Genomic DNA, 23,422 nt, shown 5'->3' on the forward strand with positions numbered 1-23,422 from the left:
GCTCCAAGACTCCACCCTTCCACCATAGTCCTGCCTTTGCCAACAGGGGGCCAGTCTGGCAAGCAACTTGGAAATGAAGAGAGAGATGGGACTCTGGGCTTGTAGCCAAGATAGGAACCAGACAAAGGAAATAGGAAGCTGCCACACACGTGTTGGAACCTGTGGCCTTTATTCATGACCCCCAACAAGTTCAGTCAGAGACAAGGCCCCTGCCCAAAGGAGAAACCCCAATCCACCTACCCTAGAAATGCTCCTCTGAGCCAGAAGTATATAAAGTGCTGGTGTGTGACCATACTCTGGGGAGGGCCAAAGGGAGCAAGAGCCCTACCCCTGGACCAAGGCAGCAGGGAGAGGGACTGCTCAAGAAGGGCAGGCCACAGGCCCAGCTCCCAGAGGACAGGGAGGGAGAGCAGGCCTGTCACCACTCTGGGGGCTAGGGAAACGAAGCAATCCTGGGCACGAGGAAACTGGAAAAAGGAGCCTTCAGCATGGAGTCCTAAGGGTGGAGCTCAAGGGCAGGTGGGTGATCCCTAAGCCACTGTGAAGGAAAAGGGCATCAGGAGCCGTGGGGATCTCAGAGAATGGGACAGCCCCTCTGGCACTTATTCTTGAGGACCTGGAGGCCAGCTTGAGTGGCCATCTTGAAAACCTCCCGCAATCCCTCATAGATTTTGGCAGAGCACTCAAGGCACTGATATGATTTGCCATATCCTGGCCTTCCTCATATCCGATGGGTTCCTGAGAAGACAGAAGATAAGGCAGAGGAAGCTGTTGGCTAAGTGCACCTCACACCACATCACCCATAACAAATACCTCCTTCAGCCTTGAGCTTACAAAGCATCCAGGCCCCGGCTGCCCCAGGCATGGATCTAAACCTCATGTTTACATTAAAAGTTATCCCCAGACTAGCCCCTCCTCTCCCACCTAGTTGCAGACTCTGTGGTCCACATATGTTTTGCCTGAATGTGTGTCAGCTACCTCCTAAATGACTACCTTCTCCATCATCCCCCCAACCCATCCTCTGCCTGCTGTCCCCAGTTTAAAACCTTGCCTTATATAATTATCCTCTCAAGATAGTCTCTATTCCATACCCTGGCAGCTTCATGTAATAAACTCTTCCTCTGGTCAGTGGGCCACTTAGTGAGACCCTGAATAAGCCAGATCCCTCACCCTCTAAGCCTTTCTTCAGCCATTGATGATGCCCTTCCTCCCCAGGTACACTGATGGCACAGTCTGCATACCCTAAGTGAAACATAATCTGTCTCCCGTGGACAAGGACTTCCTTATTCATCTTAGTAGCCCCAATTCCAAAGACAGAATAATAAACTGGAATAAATTAAAATGCCAAGTGACCTTGGACAAGTCACTTCATTCTATGATCATCTGATTTGATACTGAGGTTCCTTCTGGTTCTTAGCAGGGCACACACATGGGAGAGGAGGAGGTAGATATCACTATGACTGCTTAACACAGGACAGTTGGCTGAAGAGAGAGCTCCTTTCTGCCTCAGATTGCAACCCCTCAGGGGGCACCTTCCTCCCCAGGGTTCCCCATCAGGCAGCCCCACCACCTGCTTCATCTTGGCCAGCTCTCTCCTGGTATGCTCATCTTGCCTCAAGTCCTTCTTATTCCCCACTAGGATGATGAGCGCATTGGGGCATAAGTGCTTCACCTCCAGGGTCCACTTCTCAGGTATGTTTTCTGTACAGACATGTCCCAACAGTTTCCTCAGTTTAAGCATGTGGGCACTGGTCTTCCTTCCCATAGCAGTCTGAGGCTGATGGTCTCCTTCATACCTCAAAACCCGGTCCCTTGTAGCATATCCTCCCCCAAGCCCTTCCAACCACTGGAGATACCACAACAAAGGAGCCAGCAGAGCCTGTGCAGCCCTTGTGACTCCATCCCCACAGCCTCTGAAGATGGCTGACTCCAAAGCGTCTCCACCCGCTCTCTCCAAAGTCCTCACCCAGGCTGTTGGGGCTGTCAATGGAGAAGCACATGAGGATGACATCTGTGTCCAGATAGGAGAGAGGCCGAAGGCATTTATAGTCTTCTTGCCCTGCTGTGTCCCACAAAGCCAGCTCCACCTGACAAACGGGCAATACATAGCTGACCCCAAGGGCCCCAACCTACTACCCAGAGATCCTCTCAAACCACTAGTCCTGCTGTGTGCAAGGCACCATATTAATCACAGTCATAAAAAACTCAATTGAGTTTTTCTTTAAAGTTCTAAGATGTAAACTGGGTGTACTGCTGCATACCTATAAACCAGCATTGTGGGAGGCTGAGGCAGAAAAATCGCCAAGTTCAAGGCCATCCTGGGGAACTTAACAAGATGCTGATTCAATTTGTTTAAAAAAGTAAAAAGGGCTGGGGATGTAGTTCAATGGCAAAGTGCTGCTGGGTTCAACCCCTAGTAACCCCTCTCCCACAAAAATCACTAAAATGTGTTTGATTTTTGTGATCTCAGATGAATTGCTATCATGAATACCACTTTAATTCTCACATTCCTTTGGGATAAGTCATGCCATCATCACCATTTTGTGGTGGTGGGGAGTTTAAACCCAGAAGCAAAGGGACTTGGCCCTGATTACACAGTGAGTATGTGGCAGAACCAGAGGATATATCCAGGTTTTCTTTGGGGTACTGGGGATTAAATCAGAGCCTCATGCATGCTGGGCAAGTACTCTACCAATAAGCCACACTCCAGCCCTTTTTATTTTAGATAGGGTCTGGATAAGTTGCCCACACTGACCTCAAACTTGTGATCAATCTTCCTGCTTTAGCCTCCTGAGTAGCTGGCATGATGGGCATGTACCACCACACGTGAATACATCCAGGTTTTCTAAAAGTGCAGTTTAGTGCAGATGGCAGGGCACATCTTCCCTGTCAGCATATCCCTTTCCAAACAAGGGTTCATTGAAGTCTACCCAGGTGACTGACACTAGGATTTCTTCCAACTCCCCCACCTACTCCCATTAGTTCAACTTATGCAGCTGTGTAAACACGGGCTGGGGTAACTCCAACCCAGGCAGTGCAGATAGAGAACAATCACTACTGATCTACCAGTCACTTAGGCAAGAGTGCGCCACTGCCATCCCCCAGCAAGGCAACGGGCACCAGATGGTGGGAGGCAGAGGCCAGAACTTCAGGACAAGGACATGAATTAAGTGACCTGGAACCCCCAGCTCAGAAGACTTTCCCTCCAGGCTCTGGTTGGGCCAGAAGAGCAAGCAGCCCAGGCCAATCCAGGACACAAGGCCCAAGGCCAAGATAGCATGAACAATAGTTCCCTGTGAGAGGAAACCCCAGAGGAACTGCCCCACTGACCCTAAAAGGAGCAACCAAACCCCCGCAGAGACTGAAGTGTAGCTGGAACGGAGCCTGGAACTTGTGGCACCTCCCCTGAGACAAGATATGTGGGATACCTAGCTCATTCTCTTGATTTTCCCGCAGATCCAGTGGGCCTCCTACCTGGCTCACTTCCCCTGAAGTTTGGGAAAGACTCACTCTTCAGTTGACACCTCTTCCTCAACTTTAAAGCCAGAACTGAGAGAACTCTGTGCCCCGGGCTCCCCAGCCGACACCCCTAAAATAAATCTTTAGCCTAGCTGGGGAGTGTGGAGGGTAGATTCCTTCACACACTTGCATGAACGAACACACGAACACACACGGGCTGGATCCTTCCCGGTCTCCCCTACCCCATGCCCCAAGCAGTTTCCAAGGACTTTCGAGGGCAGTGTCCAACCTCCCCCAACAGTAGCAGCCCCCAAGGGTCACACCATGCCCTTATTCACGCCATTCCACCTTCCGGGCCTGGGAGAACTCCCAGCCCATGCCCAGCACCCCAGGCCAGGTCCGCGCTGGGCCGTCTAGCCTGGGGCTAGCCAGGGCGTCTGGGCTGGGTTCTCTCGCCTAGGGACATCAAGGCCTCTCCCCTGTTCCGCGGGGGAGGCTAGGGGAAACCTGGAGGGAAGGGAAAGGGCTCCTATCAGGGCCTCAGCAGGAGAGAGCTGCTGCCAGGCCGCTCCTGGGGCCCCTTGCTGCAGTCCGGGGAGGAGCCCAGCAGGCCAGACCCCAGCGCAGCCCGGACACCACGTCCAAGGGGAGGGAACCGGCCAAAACCCCTCGCCGGACCCGACCTAGCTCCCAGCGAGTGGAGAGGAGGAAAGTGTTCTCCCGGGAACTGGGACGCCCTTCTCCCCCTGCCCAGACCCCTGTACCTTCCGCTCAGTTGCCTCTTGAGTTGCGTGGCCGTTGCAGGAGGCTGAGACTGACCCTAGGGGCCGGGCCCCGCTCCCGCCCCCGCCCCCGCCCCCGCCCCCCTTCAGTCCTTGGCTCGGCTGGCCTCTGGCCCAGCCCCAGGCGGCCAAGGGTCGCCTCCGCTGCGGCGCGAGGATTGGGGGGCACCTGCCCCGGGCTGGGTGAGAGGCTGGAAGGAGAGTCGCTCTGAGCTGCCAGGACCGCAGAGGAGTGGGCGGTGACCAAAGCGGGTGGAACCCCGGAGGGGCCTCTGCCCAGCATTCCAGCCCCTAGGGGCAGATGGGCGTAGAGAAAGTTGAGAAAGTTGAGAGGCGCTCGGGGTGGCGTCAGGAAGGGCCGCTGGTGCCCTCCCGCGGCCAAACAGCACCCGCTCCTGCCCCTCCTGGGCGCTCTCCGGAGGCAGGACTGGGAAACCCGGGTGCCAGCGCGGGCGATGGAGTGGGCCATGGTGTGTGCAGAAGACCACTCTCTGCCACTAGAATCCTTGCGGACCTTCTGGGACCTGCAGACCCAGACCACCGTTCTGCCTCATACCCCCTTCCTTCCACTGCCTGGAATTTCCCTGAGTCCAATTCCTACCTACTTCTCCAAGGGTACTACTCTTGGACGTGCTTCTGGATCCCCAACCAGGAATACAGTTCCCACAACTATTGTATTATTGTGCCGTTAGTGACGCTTAGCCCCGTATGATGTGTTACATACCATATTTACCTACATGTAGATCTTTCTTGTAAAAATGACTGAGGAGGTGGACAAAGAAGGAGGAAATCTATCAACATTTTATTGACTTGTATATTCTAGGAACTACATAACTCAACCTTTTAAATACTTGTCACAATCCTTTCGGGGGAAGTATACCCATCTCCTTTTGCCTGTAAGGAAACTGAGATTTGAAGACGCAGCTTAGCAAATGTTTGAGATTTCTGATAGCAAGAATTCATACAGTCAGTCCTGTGTGACTACAATGCTGGTGCTGTCTTCTGATGACTACCGTGCTCCTCCAGTCTTCCCTTCCTCTCGTCTAGCACAGTGCGTGTCCCATGATTGGTTTTCAAGAAATATTTGCCGAATGGATGCATGTTAGAAGTATTACAGACTTTAAAGATCTGAAGTACAGCCAACGCATTTGGTAAATGAGAAAACTGAGCTCAAGAGCAGTTTGGTCCCCAGGCCTCTTAATCCACTCAATAGTTCACTCAGTATGAAGTGAGAGCTATGTGCTGAAGATTGATTTATGCCTTCAAATAATTTATAGTCTAAATGAGGACTACAGACAATCTCAAGATATCTAACTCTTGGGGAACCTGACTCTATACACATTAACTATTTCAGTCCTCACAATAACCTGATGGCCTAGTAGTGTTATCTCCATTTTACTGAGAAAACAAATGGGGGCTCAGAGAGATTACAGAGTTGATGTTGGGTCTGGTCCTAGAATTCAAACCAATGGACTCTAGAGACCTTGCTCTTAATTGCCATTCCCTATGGACAACTCTTGCAGGCGGCCATACAGGAGGCATTTGCTGTTGGGGGGTGGAGAGAATGCATTAGCTATGGGATGCCCAGCCCTGAAGAACAAATGAAGTATTCAAATTAGGTTGATGTGTATATTTTAAATAACAAATTGAAGGTACTGAAGGCCTACAGAGTCATGGGAACTCCCTAGAAGACAGTGATGGTGATGGAAGATGAGGCTGGAGAAGGAAACAGAGACAGACCATGAAGGTCCTTATATGCCATGTCTAGGAGTTGACTGTGAATTTTTCTCAGGTACAGCAAGGAGCTGCTAGAGTTAGGAAACTAATATAATGAAAAAATAAGAAGGTGACAGTGGGAGTGAAGATATGTGGGAAAAGGTACACACACACGGATACATAAATGTATATATTCAACAATACAGTCTTGCATCATTTAATGATGGGGATATAAAAAATGCATCATTAGGCAATTTTATTGTTGTGTAAACATCATAAAGTGTACTTACACAAACTGAGAAGGCATAGCCTACTACACACCAAGGCTATATGGTGTATACCATCATAAATGCAGCTCATTGACATCATATAGCACATGATGGTACTTAGTGATGATTAGCATGATGAAGAGGAAATTAAAGGGTTACCAACTCCAATATTTCTAATTTGAGCAGCCAAGCTGATGCTCTTTGAGAAGACGAAGTAGGAGAAGTAACATGCTGTGGGGAAAATAGCGGATTGAGGTGTGTTGAGGTGAAGTGTCAGTGGGTTTTCACGGAAATGTTTGGGAGATGATTGGTATGTATGAATCTAAAGCTCAGGAAAGATTTGGGAAGAGAGCCCAATTTGGAAGAAACATCAGCAGATGGATGAAGATACAGAAGTGTCTGAGAACACTTAGGGCAAGTGAGTGGATTGAGGAGAGGAGAGGGCAGAAAGAAGAACTTGGAAAAAAATTCATTTTGGGGGGGCTGTCCTGATGTCCTTTCCACCACAGCACAGAACTTTTCCTTAACTTTTAGTTTCTAATTAAAGCAAATGAAGACACTCACCTTTATGCACCAGGTTTATTTGCCAAAAGCTGTAATTCTGGGTCTACTGGATATCCCTTTTTGGGTTAAACTGCAACTAAAGGAAGACAACTGCAGAATCTGGGCTGAGAGAGGGGTAAGCATGGAGAGGCTGGGTGGTGGTGGGAGGGATGGGCTGATCCCCTCAGGAGTAACTGCCTGGCCTTCCTAGGGGGATGACAAAGACTGAGATGTCATCCCTGGAATTCAGCTTGTTGTTAGGGAGATGCCAGCCATGTTCCTGGGGGATGCCCCGTGCCCCCAGGACCAGAGCTTGGGCCAGAGCTGTATACCTGCCAGGAGAACATGTGCAGATTCATGTATATGGTAATATAGACACAGAAGCCCACATGGGGTCCTCAAGCATTGCTTCCCTTTGCCCTTTACTTTGCCAGTGCCATCCCCTTACCATCATGTCATGCAACCCCTACCTGATGGGGTCATTGGGTTCTTAGGCCTACAGCACCCTGTCCACAGTGGCAGCTACCTCACAATCATTGGTGACATCCCATAGGTCATCTGTTCCCAGGACTAGCAAATCGTCTGGGAAGTGCTCATACTGTGTCAGGTCATATACTCGAACCTGGTGGGGAAAGAGTATAGGGAGGATTGAGGTGTGGAGTTTGCTGGACAGGAAGCTTGGGGATAAAAGGACCCTGGATGAAAGCCAGCTTGAGACCCACAGAGGAGGGAAGGTATAGTTAAGGAGGCCCCCATACAGCTCACCTCAGGGAAGCAGGAGAGGAAAGGCTTGATGGGCAGGGTGGATCTGCAGACATTAAGGTTGTGGTCTCCCAATCCCCAGGTTACCCCAATAGTGGCCATCACTCAGGCCTGAGGGAAACATGGAAGGGGAAAGCTATTTAGACCTCTGCCACACAGCCCTCGCACACCTAACCTCAGGTAGAACCTCAACCTCCCTAGACAAATTGTGGTGGGTCCTCCTGCCCTCTCCCACCTCTACCGTGGATTTTAACTTTTTGCCCTCCCCACAGACCAGAGGAAACCTGAGGTCCTCCAACGGGATCTTTTTGTAGGCTCTGGGGAGGGGGGGAGTAGAGGCATCACCTAGGCATCAAAGCCTCCTCTCTTCTAGGAGCTGGACACCCACACACATACCCCTTAGAACGGCCCCATCCCCCAACTCCCAGCCTGGCCCAGCCTTCAGCTTCCACTTTGCTACTGGTGAGGGACTGGTTGGGTTGCCATGGGAACGACCCAGCTCTGAGGGAAGTGTTACCAGCCAGTCATGTTCTGGTCCCGGTAGAGCATCCTCTGCCCCAGCTCCTTGGGCTGAGCTCTGCAGGGGAACTCAAGGTGGGTGAATTCACCACCCAGCAGCTCTGGTTTCAGGAAGCCCTGGGGTTGAGAATGGCCAGACAGAGCAAAGGGCCAGAGGGTGTTACACTCACAGCGTACCCTAGTACAATATATAGATAGTGTTATTTTTTTTCTTCTTTTGCACTAATGGGGATTAAACTGAGGGGTGCTTTACCACTGAGCTACATCCCCAGCCCTTTTTAATTTTTATTCTGAGACAGGGTCTTGCTAATTTTTTGAGGCTGTCATTGAACTTATGCTCTTCCTGCCTCGGGCTCCTGAGTTGCAGGAATCACAGGTGTGCCACCTGTGATGATATTTATTATAGCAGACCTTTAAGTAAAGGTCCACATGCTACACACTATTCTGATACACACATTAACTCAGTTACTCTTCAAAACAACCCATGGGGCAGGAACTATTACTGCACAGAGAGGTTAAGGAATTGTCAAAGGTCACATAATTAGCAGAGAACAACAAACCAGGATTCAGTATCCAGGCAGTCCAGTTCCAGAGCCCAGGGGCCTTTTCTGTTCCCTCCCCCCACCTCTGATTTTACTTCCTTCCTCAGCTGGGGCCACGGTGGGTGCTGCAAACCATCTCAGATTCCTTCCTGTAGCATTATCCCCTGGGCACAGCCCTGCACTCAAGAGCCCACACAGCCGCCTTCCCAAGAAGCTTCCAGTAGGGAGTGTTCTGTGTTTGGTGGTAGTGGTGGTGGTGGTGGTGGTGGTGGTGTGTGTGTGTGTGTGTGTGTGTGAGAGAGAGAGAGAGAGAGAGAGAGACAGAGACAGAGACAGAGACAGAGAGAGGGTAGGGTTGGGGGGATATTCTCAGGGACAAGAGTGCAGAGAGGCACAAGAACCAGTAAACGATGTGGGTGGGAAGTTTGTTTTCTACTTACAAGCAGCTAAAGATGCTGGCGCTCAGTCTCCGGGGTAGACTCCCAAACATTGGAATGATTTCACCATTCCGGACAATGATGGCCCTGCCCAGAGACAGAAAAGGCCTGGCTCTCCTCAGCCCCCTTCATGGATAATTCCAGAGGGACCAGGCCTTCTGCTTAGGATTTCTTACCCAGGACTCCATCTTTCCTCTCCTTGTATATATAAGGCCTTTCTTTATATCTGTGGTCCTCCAAGCTTCTTCAATCTTTAGGGTTTCTTTAAATATTTTATTTTATTTTTTTACAGTACAGGGGATTGAACCCAGGGCAGCTTTACCACTGAGCTATATCCCCAGCCATTTTGATTTTATTTTGAGACCCAATTTATTATAGGGTCTCACTAAAGTTCTGAGGTTGATCTTGAGCTTGTGATCCTTCTGCCTCAGCCTTCTGAGTTTCTGGGATTACAGGCATGTGCCACCATGCCAAATCCAATATTTGACTTTGAACCCCACCACCTCACTCTTCTATCCCTCCATCCTAGAGTGTATGGCTCCTTGTAGCCACTTTTAAAGCCCTTCTCCTTCATACCTGCTGTCACCTGCATTGACCACATACACCTTGCCTAGCAGGTACACCACAACCAGTGCACAGCAGCCCCCCTCTACTTGTTGGCCATGACACTCCTGCTCCCAAGCCATCTGCTCATCCTGTCAAGTGAGGAAGGGTCAAGAGGGAGGAGAGTAAAAGAAGAGTTTGCAGACACCGAGTCACCCTCCCCACTCCCATCTGCAGAAATCATCTGGCACAGCCAAACCACAACTGGAAAAATAGTGAAACACATGGGGGTAACTACTCCTTCTGCCTCCCCTCAAAACAAAACTCTGCTCTGGCTCTCAATAGTGTTGTGGGTTCTCAGGGTCAGTCCCTGAGGCCACCTGGCTCTCACACAGAGTTGGCCAGAGTGTCTGCCTAGCCAGCCTTTGTCCTGGGCCACCCGCTCACCATGAGCTAGAAGGCATTCTCAATGGCCCCTACTACCAGGCTTTCATGGGTCACTTCCTTCTGTGAAGACCAGCAGGACTGAGGACCAATCAAGTGAGTAGAATCAGAGGAACCTGGGGTCCCTGAGGTGCATGGGAGGCAGAGGGGAGGTGGTGAGTGGTCTTGAAGTGTTTCTCCTAGGTCCTTTAGTTGCTCCCGGATGTGGCGATGCAGGAGCCGTGAGGCCATTTCGGCAGCTCCACCACTGGCCTGTCCATCCAACAGGCCCCAATAATAGAAGCTGAGTCCCTGGTGGGGAAAAAGTTGAAGGAGAGTAAATCTGTGTGTGTGTGTGTGTGTGTGTGTGTGTGTGTGTGTGTGTGTGTATGTATGTGTATGTGTGAGTGTGTGTGTGTGTGTGTGTGTGTGTGTGTATAGTATAGTATAGAACAAGACTGTAGGCATCCAATAAATATTAGAGAGGTTGACATTACAGGCAAATTAGATTTATTCACTTATTCACCCAGGGCACACTATGTGTCAAAAGAAAGGAGACCCTCAAAAAAGCCAAATTCTGAAGATAAAAGATGCAAAAATCAGTATCATTAATTAATTAAATTATCCATAATACACGAACATCTACATTTGAAGTAGAAAAGTAAACATTCATCTGACATGGCAGGAATCAATGCCACGTAAGGGTTCTGTGGCAAACACAGAAAGATAGTGAGTTAGGAGGCAGTTCTTCCCAGTTTCAGAAATAAAACCAGATGCCTGGTATCCCTCAGGATGAGTGTCTGTGTCTCTGGAGGCTAAGAGAAGGGGTGAGGTCTTACTGGGCTTTGGCTAGGCTCCCTAGGGGCCCCTGTAACACCCCTCCATCCTTCCACATACACCACTTCACAGCAAGCCTGGTCCTCATTGTGCTGGCTCTTGCCAGTGTTGATGACACTTCCAGGCCAGAGTGACCACATCAGGTTGGACACCAGACCAGGTCCTGGAATAACCCCCACCTTAGACATATACACATCCTCCCCTGTCGGCTGGCCAAGCTGAGAAAGGTCACAGCCACTTGGTATCCAGACCAGAGAGAAAAGGAGCAGGGAGAGCTGACGAGGAATACTGTCTTGGTGGCAGGCCCTACTTCATAGAAAGGTAGACAGTAGCACCTGCCTGCCTCAGATCCCCCCTTACTTGGCAAAAGAGGCTCCCTCAGAGGTTCTGCTGGAAGAGGCAAGATGAGGGTAAGAAGCTTTACTTCTCTGCTCGCCAAGACCCTACATTCCACCTCCAATGTCAATCAGTTCTCCCAGTACTTTGTCCCCAGCATTCCACAACTCATGGGCACACCCACCCTCACCCTAAAACTACCCAGCAAAAGTTTCTGCCTGTTTGGTAGTGAGGAAGTGCTTCAGCCCAGATCCTGAAAGAGGAATTGAAAGTAGAGTAAGAGTATAGGACCACCTGGACTGGGAAGGAGCCACTTAACCACAAACTTCTCCCTTGTAGGAAGTTAAAAGAGGTGGTGGTGGGAACATGAGACCACCAGCCACCTTTCTCAGCGATCTCAGTGTCCCCATCTCCCTCAGGGTTAGCTTTTCTGGTAGATGCATTTAAAAAAATCCATGTAGCCTAGAAGCACGCCCGCTGTCCTGATCAAGGGGTCTATTTCCTTTATCTGCTGCACCAATAATTCTACCCAGAGAACACAATCCAAAGGGTACCCTCCCACTGCAGTAGGCTGCCCCCTCCCCCACTCTGGGAGGCCGGCGGCCTTCTGGTGTTGGGCTATTTCTGGGTGTGGAGGGGGAGGGGAACGTAAGAGGGACAGGGAACTGGGGCTTTAGGGCTGGAAGCTGCTGATAGTCTTTCCAACCCCTATCCCCTGGTTAGAAGGAACTCCGCTCCTTTTTGAACAACCGCCCTCACCCCGCAGTTCCTTAGCCTTTAACCTGCAGAGCTGCGATTAGGACCTGGCCAACTCATCCTTGGCAGAGCCCCCCCACCCCCTCAGCTCTGGGAAAAAACGGGGTTTTGAGGGGAGAGAGTGAGGGTTATCAACGAGTTACAAGGTCTTGAGGAAGGAGATTCAGGCTGCACAGGATTGAAGAGAGGGCCCGGAGCGGGTGGTGCCCAAAGCCCAGAGGATAGCAAAGGTCCCGGGAAACGGGGGTTCACGGCTCCAAGCGCCACAAGGGGGGCGCATCCCTGGAGCGGGGATGCAGAGTTGGGGAGAAGTGGTAGTCCCATCCAGGTTTGGGTGCCCTGGGAGGGCGTTCACTCAGTGTAGCCAGTGCTCCAGGGCAGGCGGCGGCCCCTGTCCGGAGGGCTTTGCACAGCCCAGCCCGCCCAGCCCACATGGTCGTCGGCGCCGTCGCAGCCCCCAGGACTCAGCTGCAGAAAGGTCGGTCTGGAGAAGCTCGCTGGAGCCTCTAAGGTCTTCGCTGACGCCCAGCTCTCGCTTCCTGGCCTCGCTGGAGGGCTCTTGGGCGTTTCTGTAGCTGCAGCCAGTGGCGCAGAGGTCATGCTGGGCAGGTCTGGGGATTTGGTGCGCGGAGGTGAAGCACCCCCAGAGCTCACCAGGTGAGCCACTGCAGAGCGCACCAGTTTTAGCCTGCTGCTTCTTGGCCCCGCCCTCGGCTGTGGCGCTGCCTCTCTCAGACCCTGACCCTAGGGCTCAGCGTGGGCGGTGCTTACCCCTGTTGGTCCTTTGAGGCCATTGACTCCCTGCCTGGTTGGGACTGTGAGGGGCAGAACTTCCCCTAGCTCTAGGCCACCCCGGGAACCGCCCCAATGGTTCCCGATCTCTTCTCCACCTCATTCTGTCTTCATCCAGCCGCAATTTCTCAGAGGGAGATGGGTTTGTTGCACAGCACCCCAGCCTACCCAGACCCTAAGACTTTCATCTCCCTGAGCCACCCACCCATTCCTGACACGATCGCACCTCCTCCATCCTCAGACTGTTTCAGACCTGGTAATGCAGTCATCGCCCCTACCCATCCCAAGGTGGCAGAAGGTGAGAGGAGAAAGGTAGCAGGCTGGGAAGAAGCAAATCTGTGGGATGTTTTCCTTAGTTCAGACTGATAATGTCTAGCCATAAAGGGGGACTGGAGAGCCTCAAGGCAGGCCCCTTTTTCACAGTCCACATGCAGGGGGTCAGGGCCTATTATTTTTATTATTTGGTGTTTCAGGGATAGTTTGCTTACCATTTCTTCCTCCTTGCCTTTTCCCTCCACATTACCCCAACCTCAGAGCCCTGTTACAGTAAGAGATATGTCCTTCATATGAAGAGAAAAACTCACAGAATCTCTTTGCCTTTATTTTCCTAGTACTTTTCACATACAAAACATAACCTTACAAAGAATTTTACTATTTCCAGGCATAGTGGTGCATGCCTGTAATCCCAGTGGCTTGGAAGGAAAATGGAAAGTTGGAGGCCAGCCCCACCAATTTAACAAGGCTCTAAGCAACTTAGTGAGGCCCTGTATCAAAGTAAAAAAAAAATAAAAAGGACTGGGGATGTATCTCAGTGGTAAAGCACCCTTAGGTCCAATATCCAGTACCTAAATAAATAAATCTACAGTGGAAATTATATTACATTTTTTTTCTGATGCAGACACTGGGTCCCAGAATTTGATTCCCAAGTTGAGACTCACACCCATTATCCATAGTGACCATTCACCAGGCTATTATAGCCTTCCTGCCTGTCACTAAGGGTACCATTTCTGGGGTAGAAATATTGCCTTCCAGATATCAGTCTAGGTGAGGACTACTGAAAAGAACTTTGTAGCTGGGTCTAATGGTGATTGTTTGTAATCCTGTTGATTCCAGAGACTGAGGCAGGACGATCACAAGTTTGAGGCCAGCCCTCATCTATACACCCTACTGTCAAGTATAAAACAAATTATATATATATATATATATATATATATATATATATATACACATACATATATATCCCCTTCAAAAAAAGACCTCCTTTCAAAATAAAAAGGACCAGGGATGTAACTCCAGTAGAGGGCCCCTTGATCAAGCCCTAGTAGGAGGAGGACAGGGAACAACTTTGTGCAACCGTGAGAATGTTCTATATCTACTCTGCCCAATACACTTGTCCCTAGTTTCTTGTGGCTACTGGACACTTTAAATAGCGTTTGAGTGCTAAGTAAAATTTTAATGAGTTTAGATTTAAATTTAAATAAAATGCGGCTAGCGACTACCCCACCGGACAATGCAGTTCTGGAAACTTCAAAGCTCAAGACACCTTTCAGGTCCAGGCAATGACTCCTCACTTCCAGCGCCCCACCGCCACCTCCACCCCGCCTCTGCCCTTCACCTCTGAGCATCACCTCCTTCCCCTGAGCCACAGAACTAGGCGTCAGGAGGCCTGCAGGTTTGGGAGGACTTCCTCGGGGTTACCTATCTGACAATAGGGGCCAGTAGTTCTTCCCTCCCTCCTCCTGTCTTGAGTCGCCAGGTGCCTCTGCGGGCCGGCTTCGACCACCAGCCCGCCCATTGCCCCGCGCTGTCCTGTGCTGGCCCAGGTTGGAGGAGTGGGGTGGCACCGGCGCCAAGGCTGCAGCGGCCGCAGCACGCTCCCCAGCCTTCAGACGGGAGGATCAGAGAGGGTCCGACTGATCAGAGCAGGGCCCAGGGCTCTCATCACTGCCGCGTCGGTGATGCGAGTTTGGCCAGAGCCCTGCTGTCCTGGGGGCACAGCAACTTGGTGAGGGACGCAGACAGAGCCCTGGACTGGAGGGCATTCAACCTGGCTGCACCCAAAAGTAGTCTGCTCTCTGAGTTTTGGTCCCAGGTTCAGAGGCAGCGCGGACCTCAGACCAGCAGGTGGAACAGTGGTCACCGCTGTGGGGCAGGTAGGTCCCTGTGAGAGTGCTCAGAATTTTTGAGGACTGAAAGGACACTGGAGTTGGGTGAGGGTAGGTTGGGGAAGGTTGGAGGTTCTTGTCGTTCACGTCTTCAACTCCTTCTTGGTGTGCAGGCTGCTCACTCAGTCTCACTATAGCATGGGTTGGAGCAGAGGGGAAACAGGCTGGGAAACTGAGGTAGAGCATAGAAGTTGAAGAAACATTCCCAGAAGCTTTCTGCAGCTTCCTCTAGCCCCAGTCCTCTCCCCTCCCCCAGGTCTTTTGAATCTTGGGGTTCATAAGAGAGACCAGGTGAGTGGGATTGAAGGGTCTGTAAGCTCAGAAACAAGATCACCTGAGACAGGTTGAGCATGTAGCTCAGTAGTAGAGCCCTTGTCTAGCATTCCTGAGGCCCTGGGTTCAATCCCCAGCACCCCTCACCTGGGAGAAGCTGCATTTCTAATAGTTGAAATGAGGTTTCCTGATAGGGGCGGAGAGAGGAGAGATCTGTTCAGGAAAGAGATACATCCAGATAGGTGGGAGCTTAACTGTCTCCAGGATATTGCCATCACTTCCTCTGAACACCTTCATTCCCCTTTGTAGGTCCCTTGTTGCTGGGAGCTAGGAGGGAGGGTTCTCTTCCTTCCAGGGCCTCACCATCCTGCGTTTCACTTCTGCCTCCTTAGGAGGCTGAAAAAGGAGGAGTACTTAGGAGAAGGTGTTGGGGAGCTGTGGCCTGCAGTTCAGAGACCTGCTGAACCCCCATTCTGGCTCTGTGGGGTGAAAGAGGGTGACAGTGGCAGAACTGAGCCAGCTGTATGTAAGTCCAGGAAGCAAGTGCCATGGGACATTGGAGGTAGAGGCAAAGAGGATTCAGGGCTTGGGAATCCTCCCCAGAGGTCTATCCCAGCAGGACTCTATCTGGCAGATTCTGATTAGAACCCTCCCCTGATCCTCAGCTCTGTCCCAAGATCAGAGAGATGACAATGCTGATTTTTAGACCCCTCCCACCACTGCTTCACTCTGGTGACATTGAAGCTCCCTGGCCACTGGTCCCAGGCTCATCCTGACTCTGTAAGGGCCATTCCCAATCCAGAAGAAGAGACTCTGCCCCTGCCTAGAACAGCTTCATAACTGGACTCCGACCAACCCACCCCCTTGCCTTCTCCCAAGCTTTCCTTTACCCAACCAGACCAGGGCCCGGGCTCCCTCAGGACCTCACAACTCACTGAAATCTTTCCTACTTGTCCAGGTGGAGTGAGTCTGAGACCAGCAGATGAGCAGACTTAATCTAAAAGATCCTAACAAAAGGTGAGTGAAGAAACAGTTGAAGATTTGAAGTGTGAGGGGTGGGCAGATATTGGGCATTTTATTCTAAGATGACAGCAGGTTCCTGGCATTTGGTTGATCCCTAATACTCTCAGAATTGTGCTGGCACTTGAGGGAGGTCAGCAGTGACCCAAGGGGTTAGGTGAGCAACAGAGGTAGTGACCCAGGTCTATCCCTGAGCTTGAGACCCTGATGCCTCCTGAGACTGATTTTGTCCCCATCTGTGGCTGGGCAGCTCCCAGCCTTTGTGTACCTCTACTTCCCAGATGGAATTCCCTCCATTTCTAGTGACTCTCTGGAACAGATTTGGGAGTTTGAACCACCAAGAATGGAGGAAGATAAGGAAAGGGGAAGAGAGTTTGGCTCAGAAGCAAGGTGGTAGGTGGGCATAGGGAAGATTGCTGGGTTCTGGCCCCTGCCACCCCCATTTTTCATTTTCATTTTTAAATTTAAATATTGTTTAAATTAAATGGCCACTACATTCCCCAGGTTTGAAACTCAAAAAATGAAAAAGAGCCGGGTATGGTGGTGCACACCTGTTAACCCAGCAACTCCCTGAGGCAGGAAGATGTAAGTTCAAGGTCATCCTCAGCAACATAAGGAGGCCTTAAGTAATTTAGCAAGACCCTTTCTCAAATCAAACAAACAAACAATAAATAAATAAATATAAAAAGGGTGGGGCAGGGGATGTGGCTCAATGGTTAAGTATCCCTGGGTCCAATCCCTGGTACAAAAAAGAAAAAAATAAATAGGGAGTAAAAAAGAAATTGGTAGAAAAATAAGTCATCTTCTTTCTCAGCCAACCACTTTTCCTTCTTAATGGCAAACAATGTTATTCCTGTTTTTTTCCATAGCTAATTTTTTGACATTTTTGTTTGGTGAGGTTTGGTTTGGTTTGGTGTTTTGTGTATGTGTGTGCACACACGCTTGCGGTATTAGTGATTGAACTCAGGGCTACTCTATTGCCAGCTATTTCCTTGGCCCTTTTTATTTTTAAGTATTTTTTTCTGAAATTGTCCTTTATTTTGTTGTAATAAAACTGATACAAAGTAACATTTTAGTACAGAACCTCCCAGGTTGTCAGATCCTGTATCTGCCTGCACACCACCCATCACAGCCCAATCTGCCTGCAATATAGAAAATCAACGTGTAACCAAGGCCTCAAGAATGGTCTATAGTTCTTCTCAGTTGTCTGAGCTAGAAAACTTGTACCTGAAAAAGAAAGGTCAGCATTGAGAACCGAAGCTTGTTTCTCTTTTGAAGCACTGTGCAAAAAATCATATCCCTTTTTCAAAAATATCAGTAATGGCTAAACTACAATCTCATTTCTAGAATTACAAAGAATAAAATCAAGTCAAAGACATCTTGGTATTAAATGAAATTTTAGGAACAGTATTAAAATATGGATCCTACACCAATGACATCGGAGCCTGGTATAGAACCTGCTAACAGGACACTGCAGGACACACCATTTAAGGAATCTTCAGCCAGACTTATCTGACCTCCGAAGTGCATGCCCTTTTTATTGTATTTTGAGACAAGCTCTCACTAAGTTGCCCTGGCTGACCTCCAACTTGCAATCCTGCCTCAGCCTCCAGAGTTGCTGAGATTTACAGGTACAGACCACCACATGTGGCTCCAGAGCTAGTTTATGCCTATTCAAGCAGTATAAATAATCTCTCTCTTTTACACGTTTTATACACATCATCCCACATTTTGCTGCTCCCTCTTAACAGTGGATTATCATTGGAGATCACTGCATGCATCATTAAATAAAGCATTTTTCCATTGTGTTTCCACAGCTGTTTGGAAGAGACTGCCCAGATTCTCTTCAAAGCATTTAGCCAGTCCTTCATTGGTGGCTGTTTGGGTTGTGTCCAGACTTTTTGAGTTTCCATTTGCTCATCTATAAAATAGGTAATAACTATCCTAGTTTTTGGAATAGTCATGAAGGATTCAAGAGCATGTCTGGGTTAAGAACTGAAAAAAATGGGAGTTAGCATGATTGTTCCTCCCACACCACAGCCCATTTTTTTAATTTTGGGGGGATACCAGGGATTGAACTCAGGGGCACTCAACCACTGAGCCACAACCCCAGCCCTATTTAGTACTTTATTTAGAGACAGAGTCTCACTGAGTTGCTTAGCACCTCGCTTTTTGCTGAGGCTGGCTCTGAACTCTGGATGCTCTTGCCTCAGACTCGCAAGCAGCTGGGATTACAAGTGTGCCACTGTGCCCAGCTCTAAGACCCCTTTTAAATGTCACTTCCTCCTCAGGTCCTCCCTTTCTGCTCCCCTGTTCTCTGTGGCATCCATCGCTCCCTACAGTGACTTTCTGCCAGGCTTTGAGCTGCTTGGGGACAAGATGGGCATCTTACCCACCCTTGCCTCCCAGAGGGCATAGCACAGAGAAGCAACTAGGGCTGGGCACTAGGAGAGCCCCTCCTGTCTGGAGCTATGCAAGGTGTGCCCTTCTCTCCACAGGATGAGTGAAAGGGCCATGCAGAACTGGAACTCAGGCCACTGGCTGCTGGCACTGTGCTTGATGTGGCTGTGAACTCTCCTGGCCTTTGCTTCCTCACAGCCTCCAACTGCCACAGGTTAAGGGGAGGCAGCAGGGACTGGGAAGGAGGTTTTCCAGCACAACTGGAAAACTGGATAACACCCCACCCTGTTCCACACAGCGAGCAGATCTCAGAGGCAAAGTACAATCCATAGATTTCAGGGTTCTGACTCTTCCTTTGTTCATCACCCAGGCAACTGCTCTCTTCTGCTAATCCCCACCAGGATGATGCCTGGGAAGACCCACTGTTCTCTGTCCCTTCCAGGCCAGAAGGTTTTCTGCAGAGAGAGAGGCCCTCTGGTGGGGGCTTAAGTCTAGCCTCCTGGCCTAATTCTGGGGTTTTCCTTCTGGAATGGCTGAAGCCTATATAAGTGGATGATCCTCCCCACACACTGTAAGCCCTGGGGCCCTTGCCCTCACCCTGAGAAAGCAGGGAAGTGGGGGCGGGACCTGGTGCCTGCTTCAGCTTTCTTCTGCTCAGACCCAGGGTCTGCCAAAGGGTGATGAGTGCGGCTTCACTGGGGAGGAACAGGAAGATTTCATCTGCTTCTTTCTCCCCTGCCATTGGATTTTTTCTGTGTGTGATGCTGGGGATCGAACCGAGGACTTGATGCTGCTGAGCAAGTGGTCCATCAGTGACGTAAAACCAAAGCCCTGGAAATCTCTTAAATAACCTTCCCCAAGCAAGGTGTAGTGGTGCACACCTGTAATCTCAGTGATTTCCGAGGCTGAGGCAAGTTGAAGCCAGCCTCAGCAACTGAGCGAGACCCCATCTCCCAATAAAATATAAAAGGCTGGGGGTGCGGCTCAGTGGTAGAGGGCTCCTGGGTTCAATCCCTAGTAGTTCCCACCCAAAACACACAAACAAGAAAGGAAGGAAGGAAAGGCCTTCTCCCTAGCAGGTAGAAGCGGCTCAGGGACCAGCAGGTGGGTGGGAGGGGAGCAGGGCTGGAGGCCTGGGCTGGGGACCTGATCTGATGTGGCTGGCCCCATCAGTCTTTGTAAAGCAGGGCACGTATGAGGTGATCGCTTCTCACCACTGCTGCAACAGATACCACATGGAGGAGCACTCCCAGACTGTAAAATACTCCTGCTTTTCCAGCCAGGTGGCTGGCACTGTGCGGGCAAAGCCCTCCTGTGTGGATGGTGAGTGAGAAGCTAGGCCCTGGTCAGTGAGACTCTGAGCAGAGAGATAAGGAGGTCTTGTTGGGCCATTTCATCTTCTGGGGATCCAATTTTATACCCATCTCAGGGCTTTCATGATCAGAGTCTCAAATGATGGGGCACCCTCTGGGAGATAGGAGGGTAGATATGACTATCTCTGTGTTATAGACAAGGAAAGCTCTTGTTGTGTGCTGTCCCTCACTGCCCAGCCCACACCAACAGACTAGTTCCCTCATACTTTAGGCTTTCTGCCACACACAGCCTTTCAGACGTGGGCTCTTCACCTACTGCTCTCTCCCCAGCCTCTTCCACATGCTCTACTCTCAACCCTGCCTTTACATTAACACTTGTATTCCTTCACATCACCCTTTCCTACCTACCCACTCTGGCTTCTGCTCTCAAGCTTAAGTGGCATCTGAGCAACCATGCCCAGTGTGATCACATGCATGCCAGCTTGTGCCCTCCTGGTCTGTGGACCTCTGCACATGGTGCATAGTAGCTCACACACACCAAGCTCTGTGCCAATGACATGATTGCCTCAGAGACAACTTCACCTGCCTCCTTTCCCCCTCAATATCTTTGGTGAGATGCTGGGACCTGTAGGATTAAAGTTGGTAGGGCTATGTCCCCAAGCCTCAACATTTCTTCCTCTCTGGGCATCCCAGAGTAGGCAGAGGACAAGGGAAACATGGGACTCCATGCCAGGGGTGTGTGGAAATGTGTACCTCATTCACAAACCCCCCCCCTTGACTGATGGCTGTGCTTGCAGAAAACTTAGAGCTGCACTCCTGCCTCCTGCCCCAATAGCCTCTTTCATCCTGCAGAGGTGGTGGTGTCAGATGGAGCCCTGCCTGCCAGGGGAGGAGTGTAAGGTGCTCCCAGACCTGTCGGGATGGAGCTGCAGCAGTGGACACAAAGTCAATACCCACTAAGGTATCCAGGTGGACACCTCATTCTACTCCTCTTCTTCCTCTTTCACCTGGGGCAGCCAAGGGGGCACAGGAGCCCTGGGGATCCAGGATGGCATGACCCAAGTTGGTATCTGTGAGCAGTGAGATACTCACTGCATCCCCAGGTGGTCCTTCCATGTACAGTCAGACTCTGAGGACTGGTGTTAGGGCTCTGGATAAACAATCCAGGAGTGTCTTTCTGGCAGATTTTTTGATGGTCCATATGCCTTGTTTTCTCTTCTTTGCCTATAGTGAGTTTGCTTCTGGAAAACATCAAGTCTATACAAACAAAGTGGGGAATTGGGGAAGCTATCTAGATAATTCAGGGAGGAGTCTCTCCTCCTACCTGAATTCCAGGTATAATAGTCACTCTGCCCAACACTTCTCCATGGACTGTCCCCCCATTCCCACAATTCTAAACTCCAAACAGTTCATAGCTCCCTTCCTCTAGTCAAATTGCTCTGTCTGCTGTGACAGCAACCAAGAGGATTATTATTTTCATGGTTTGTTGCCTATCCCATGAAACAAGGGGTAATTAAAATTTTATTAAAGTTGTTAGCAATTCCATGTGTGTCATGGTTAATTAGTTGCATCTCTTTGTCATCACCATTTGTACAGATGAGTGACAATGTGGGGCAAGTCAAGGCACTGCCTTCTACATTCCGTGCCCATCACCACACATATCAAACAGGCAAACAAACAAGAAGAGAAAGAAAGGCAGCCTCAACAGTTTTGAAGAAAGCAACAATTTTCCCAGAGCACAGAACAAATGGAGCAGGGAGTTTGACTAGATATAGAGCATCTTATCTGTAGGCAGAGAAAGGAGACAGCCATTCTGATTATACCTAAGCCTAGATGAGACTGAGACCCACCACAGAGCTTGTGACATTTGTCACCACATTATATGTTTAGGTTTGCAGCCCATAAAGCCTACACTGTGCTTGCAATTTGTACAGTGACCTGGAAGCAAATAGTGGGTAAAGCGTGCCTGATTTATGTTTGCATGGTCCAGCTGGGCCACTTTTGCAGCCTGGACTGCTTCAAGAGCAAGGGACCAGCAGCAATGTGACCTGCGTATCCTGGAGAGTCTCTGGAACAATGGAATGGATCCACCTTGTCTTCTATTGTTTGCTGTTTAGGTAACACGATAGCTCTTAGGGATCACAGCCTGGACAGGAGAAGCTTGATTGAGCCTTGGACTGAAGAATGGCATCCAGTCATCACCCAGCAAATTTAGAGATTCACTTACCTGGACTCATGCTTCATGTCAAATTCACCATTAACTCTCTTGATTTTAATCAAGTCTCTAAGCAGATATGGATGAATCTCCAACCACATATCTTGAAGACTGTGCTCTGCTAGAGACAAAGAAGTTCAAGACACAATTCCTGCCCTTAAGGAATATCCAGTTGGGCTGGGGAATTGAAGACAGATAATTTAGGTCATTGAGAGTCTATGGAACCATGACTTCTGAACCACCTGCTGAGGGCATGATAGGAGTTTGGGGATGAAATTTTCGAAGTTCTTTGGCTACTCACTGGTCACAAGGCACAAAGATGAGAATTCACAATCAGCACCTTTCCATCCACTCTGATTCCATGGTAAACTGCTAACAAGTTGAAGGAAAGCTTTCTTCCTTATGCCAGGCCAGTAATCTCTCATTTGGATGGGATTGGATTGACTTGGGGAAGGAAAGCAATGAAGCATCTGTGGAGTCACAGCATGTTTGAGCTGTGTTGTTGGGTACGGAATGCACAGGTCCTTAGAATCAGCCTCATCCAAGCACCTCAGGTTTCTGTTCATTTGTTTATTGTAACAGATAAGAAAGCTGAATGTGGTGGAGCACACCTAATCCCAGCAACTCTGGGACTGAGGAAGGAGGATCACAAGTTTGAGGACAGCCTGGAAAATTTAGCAAGTCCTTGCCTCAAAATAAAAAGAGCTGTGGGTGTAACTCAATAGTAGAGTACTTGCCTAGCATATATGAGAGGTCTGGGTTTGATCCCCAGCATTACCGAGAGAGAGAGAGAGAGAGAGAGAGAGAGAGAGAGAGAGAGAGAGAGAGAGAGAGAGAGAGAGAAGAGAAACTGAGCCCCAGAGTGCAGAGGTTGAGATAATTATCCCATGAGCTCACAGCCTGGTCTCTCAAATCTCTAAGACTGCAGCCTTTCACTAGTATGGACCTTGAGATTCCAACCTGGACCTTCCTTATTACACCTGACCCTGTAAAGCATTGGCTGGACAGTAGCAACATTTTTCTTGGAACCTGCTAGACACTTTGACCAAGTTTACAGTTCTCCTATCTGCAATAACCCAGAATCTTCACACACCAGGATGTAGAGTCACTTTGTCTCTACTCTGCCCTAAGCCCCCCAAACTCCAAATAAGCTCCATGATAACACAGACGTCACTCAGCCCACTTGCAGTGGGTGTGCTCGGTTGGCATCCCCATTGCCTGCTCTGACCCGTCTCTTTTGTGGTCTTTAGCCTATGACGCTCTCAGAGGTTCTGGTTCTAGGAGAAAGTCTGGGAGGAGTGTAAGGCTGGCCAAAGTCCT

General features: G+C 49.9%; 3 pseudogenes; 1 reads left to right on the forward strand and 2 right to left on the reverse strand.

Annotated features, from left to right (window-relative positions):
• Positions 1–152: 152 nt before the first annotated feature.
• LOC144374167 (rho-related GTP-binding protein RhoC-like) lies at positions 153–4,710 on the reverse strand (annotated as a pseudogene).
• A 2,243-nt stretch (positions 4,711–6,953) lies between these two features.
• Positions 6,954–12,718, reverse strand: LOC144374169 (protein phosphatase 1J-like; annotated as a pseudogene).
• A 5,955-nt stretch (positions 12,719–18,673) lies between these two features.
• LOC144374170 (chemokine-like protein TAFA-3) lies at positions 18,674–20,847 on the forward strand (annotated as a pseudogene).
• The last annotated feature ends 2,575 nt before the right edge of the window (positions 20,848–23,422 follow it).

Source organism: Ictidomys tridecemlineatus, unplaced genomic scaffold (assembly GCF_052094955.1).
Source record: "Ictidomys tridecemlineatus isolate mIctTri1 unplaced genomic scaffold, mIctTri1.hap1 Scaffold_600, whole genome shotgun sequence".
NCBI lineage: Eukaryota > Metazoa > Chordata > Mammalia > Rodentia > Sciuridae > Ictidomys > Ictidomys tridecemlineatus.